Source organism: Trichechus manatus, unplaced genomic scaffold, assembly GCF_000243295.1.
Source record: "Trichechus manatus latirostris isolate Lorelei unplaced genomic scaffold, TriManLat1.0 scaffold00285, whole genome shotgun sequence".
NCBI classification, from domain to species: Eukaryota; Metazoa; Chordata; class Mammalia; order Sirenia; family Trichechidae; genus Trichechus; species Trichechus manatus.
This window is the reverse complement of record NW_004444221.1, coordinates 86195-91276: the sequence shown is the minus strand read 5'-3', so window position 1 is coordinate 91276 and position 5082 is coordinate 86195.

The following is a 5082-nucleotide window of genomic DNA, read 5'->3' as shown; positions in this document are numbered from 1 at the left end:
CCTCCACTATATCTTCTTTTTTTCTTTTAATTGCAATAATATATACTTATAGATAACCCCTCAAACATTGTTTAGAAGGGCTTATGAAGAAAAGCAATAATGTCCCACAGAACCTCTCTTAAGCTTCAGTCTTGTTTCCCACTCCCAGACCTGCTTATTTGGGACAACCATGTCTAACTCTTTCTGTTTTTAGTTCAGAGAACTAATACTCAGCTAGAAAAAGGATTTTTGGAGTAGTTATAAAAAGATATGAAGTTGTTTCATGTCTGTGTGCCAATGAGCTAAAATCCCTCACTATATTGGTTACATAAAAAATTACAGCTCAGAGACATGCACACACAACAACCTATTTTAGGCAAATGTTGATGAAAATGTAGGGTTAATGGAAACCAATACATGCCCTAACTAACATTTATTGAAGGCCTATTGTGTACGAGGAACTATATGAGGCATTTTATACAGGCATACCTAGGAGATACTGAGGGTTTTGTTCCAGACCACCACAATAAAGCAAATATCACAATACAGCAAGTCACAGAAATTTTTTGGTTTCCCAGTTATGTTTACACTACGCTGTAGTCTATTAAGTGTGCAATAGCATTTTGTCTAAACAAACTGTGTACATACCTTAAATAAAAAATACTTTGTTGATAAAAAATGCTAACCATCATCTGAGCCTTCAGCAAGTCATAATCATTTTGCTGGTGGAGGCTCTTGCCTTGATGTTGATGGCTGCTGACTGATCAGGGTGATGGTTGCTGAAGCTTGGGGTGGCTGTGACAATTTCTTAAAATAAGACAACAGTGAAGTTTGACACATCGATTGACTCTTCTTTTCACAAAAGATTTCTCTGTAGCATGCAATGCTGTTTGATGGCATTTTACCTACAGTGGAGCTTCTTTCAAAATTGGAGTCAATCCTCTCGAACACTGATGCTGCTTTATCAACTAAATTTATGTAATAGTCTAAATATTTTGTTGTCATTTCAACAATGTTCACTGCATCTTCAGAGATTCCATCTCAAGAAACCACTTTCTTTGCTCATCCATAAGAAGCACCTCCTTATCCATTTAAATTTTATCAGAGACAGCTGCAATTCAGTCACATCTTCAGGCTCCACTTCTAATTCTAGTTCTTTTGCTATTTCCACCACATCTACAGTTACTTCCTCCAATGAACTCTTGAACACCTCCAAGTCATCCATGAGGTTCGGAATCAACTTCTTCCAGACTCCTGTTGACCTCATTCCAAGAATCAAGAATGTTCTTAATGGCATCTAGAATGGTGAATCCTTTCCAGAAGGTTTTCAATTTACATCGCCCAGATCCATCAGAGGAATCACTATCTATGGCAGCTATAACCTTATGAAATGCATTTTTAAATAATAAGACTTGAAAGTCAAAATTACTCCTTGATCCATGGGCTGCAGAATTGATGTTGTGTTAGCAGACATGAAAACATCAATCTCCTCGTACATCTACATCAGAGCTCTTGGGTGACCAGGTTCATTGTCAATGAGCAGTAATGTTTTGAAAGGAATCATTTTTTCTGAGCAATACGTATCAACCGTGGGCTTAAAATATTCAGTAAACCATGTTGTAAGCAGATGTTCTGTCACCCAGGCTTTGTTATTCCATTTATAGAACACAGGCAGAATAGCTATAGCATAATTCTTAAGGGTCCTAGGGTTTTTGGAATGGTAAATGAGCATTGGCTTCAACTTAAATTCACCAGCTGCATTAGCCCCTAATAAGAGAGGCAGCCTTCCTTTTCAGCTTTGAAGTCAGGCATTGACTTCCCTTTTCTAGCTATGAAAGTCCTAGATGGCATCTTCCTCCAACATGAGGCTGTTTCATCTACATTGGAAATCTGTTGTTTAGTGTAGCCACCTTCATCAATTATCTTAGCTAGATCTTCTGGATTAATTTGCTATGGCTTCTACATTAGCCCTTGCTGCTTCATCTTGCACTTTTATGTTATGGAGACGGCTTCTTTCCTTAAACCTCATCAACCAACCTCTGCTAGTTTCAAACTTTTCTTCTGCAGCTTCCTCACCTCCTTGGCCTTCACAGAATTGAAGAGCGTTAAGGTCTTGCTCTGATTAGGCTTTGGCTTAAGTGAATGTTGTAGCTGGTGTGATCTTCTATCCAGACCACTAAAACTTTCTCCAATTCAGCAAATAAAGCTGTTTCGCTTTCTTATCATTTGTGTGTTTACTGGAGTAGCACTTTTAATTTCCTTCAAGAAATTTGTCTTTGCATTCACAACTTGGTAACTGTTTGGTGCAAGAGGGCTAGTTTTCAGCTTATCTCAGTTTTTGACATGCCTTCCTCCCTAAGCTTAATCATTTCTAGCTTTTGATTTAAAGTGAGAGACATGGGACTCTTCTTTTCACTTGAACACTTAGAGGTTATTAATTGGCCTAATTTCAATATTGTCGTGTCTCAGGGAATAGGAAGACCCTAGGAAAGGGAGAGAGATGGGGAAACTGCTGGTCATTGGAGTAATCAGAACACACACAACATTTATCGATTAAGTTCTCCATTTTACATGAGCGTGGTCCGTGGTGCCCCAAAACAATTACAATAGTAACATCAAAGATGACTCATCAGAGATCACTGTAACAGATATGATAACAATGAAAAAGTTTAAAATATTGGGATAATTACCAAAATGTGACACAGAAACTTGAAGTGAGCACATGCTGTTGGAAAAATGGCACCAATAGACTTGCTCTATGCAGTGTTGCCATGAACCTTCAATTTGTAAAAAATGCAATACCTGCGAAATGCAATAATGTGAAGTGCAATAAAATGAGGTATGTCTGTATTTGAAATCTTATTTAATACTTGTAATTATCACACATGGACCTTGCCAGATGGAGTACACAGGAATCAAATCGACTACATCTGTGGAAAGAGACGATGGAAAAGTTCAATATCATCAGTCAGAAAAAGGCCAGGGGCCGACCGAGGAACAGATCATCAATTGCTCATATGCAAGTTCTAGATGAAACTGAAGAAAATTAGAACAAGTCCACGAGAGCCAAAGTATGACCTTGAGTATATCACATCTGAATTTAGAGATGATCTCAAGAACAGACTTGATGCCTTAAACACTAATGACCAAAGCAGTTGTGGAATAACATCAAGGACATCATACATGAAGAAAGCAAGAGGTCGTTAAAAAGTTGGGAACGAAAGAAAAGACCAAAATGGATGTCAGAAGAGACTCTGAAATTTGCTCTTGAATGTCGAGCAAAAGCGAAAAGAAGAAACAATGAAGTCAAAGAGCTGAACAGAAGATTTCAAACGGCGGATTGAGAAGACAAAGTAAAGTATTATAATGACATGTGCAAAGACCTAGAGATAAAAAACTAAAACGGAAGAAGATGCTCAGCATTTCTCAAGCTGAAAGAACTGAAGAAAAAAGTCAAGCCTTGAGTTGCAATATTGAAGAATTCTACAGGGAAAATATTAAATGATGCAGGAAACATCAAAAGAAGATGGAAGGAATACACAGAGTCATTATACCAAAAAGAATTGGTCAATGTTCAACCATTTCAGGAGGTAGCGTATGATCAGGAACTGATGGTACTAAAGGAAGACGTCCAAGCTACACTGAAGGCATTAGTGAAAAACAAGGCTCCAGGAATTGACAAAATACCAGTTGAGATGTTTCAACAAACGGATGCAGGGCTGGAAGTGCTCACTCATCTGTGCCAAGAAATGTGAAAGACAGCTACCTGGCCAACCGACCAGAAGCGATCATATTTATGCCTATTTCCAAGAAAGGTGAGCCAACCGAATGTGGAAATTATCAAACAATATCATTAATATCACATGCAAGTAAAATTTTTCTGAAGATCATTCAGAAGCAGCTGCAGCAGTATATCAACAGGGAACTTTCAGAAATTCAAACTGGATTCAGAAGAGGACATGGAACCAAGGATATCACTGCTGATGGCAGATGGATCTTGGCTGAAAGCAGAGAATACGAGAAAGATGTTTTCCTGTGTTTTATTGACTATGCAAAGGCATTCGACTGTGTGGATTGTAACAAATTATGGATAACATTTCAAAGAATGGGAATTCCAGAACATTTAAATGTGCTCATGAGGAACCTGTACATAGATCAAGAGGCAGTCATTTGAACAGAACAAGGGGATACTGCATGGTTTAAAGTCAGGAAAGGTGTACGTCAGGGTTGTATCACTTCACCATACCTATTCAATCTGTATACTGAGCAAATAACCCAAGAAGGATTGGAGGAAGGCATCAGGATTGGAGGAAGGCTCATTAACAACCTGCCATATGCAGATGACACAACCTTGCTTGCTGAAAAGAGGACTTGAAGCACTTAGTGATGAAGATCAAAGACCACAGCCTTCAGTATGGATTACACCTCAACATAAAGAAACAAAAATCCTCACAACTGGACCAATAAGCAACATCATGATAAACAGAGAAAAGATTGAAGTTGTCAAGGATTTCATTTTATTTGGATCCACAATCAACACTCATGGAAGCAGCGGTCAGGAAACAAAAGGACGCATTGCATCCGGCAAATCTGCTGCAAGAGACCCCTTAAAGTGTTGAAAAGCAAAGTTGTCACCTTGAAGATTAAGGTGTGCCTGACCCAAGCAATGGTGTTCAATTGCCTTAAATGCATGTGAAAGCTGGACGATGAATAAGGAAGACCTAAGAAGAATTGATGCCTTTGAATTGCGGTGTTGGCAAAGAATATTGAACATGGACTGCCAAAAGAATGAGCAAATCTGTCTTGGAAAAAGTGCGATCAGAATGTTCCTTGGAAGCAAGGGTGGCGAGACTACATCTCATATACTTTGGACATGTTGTCAGGAGGGATCAGTCCCTGGAGAAGGACATCATGTTTGTAAAGTAGAGGGACCTGAAAAAAGAGGAAGACCCTCAATGAGATGGATTGACACGGTGGCTGCAAAAATGGACTTAAGCATAACAATGATTGTGAGGATGGCACAGGACCAGGCAGTGTTTCGTTCTGTTGTATATAGGGTTGCTATGTGTCAGAATAGACTCGACAGCACCTCGAAACAATTAT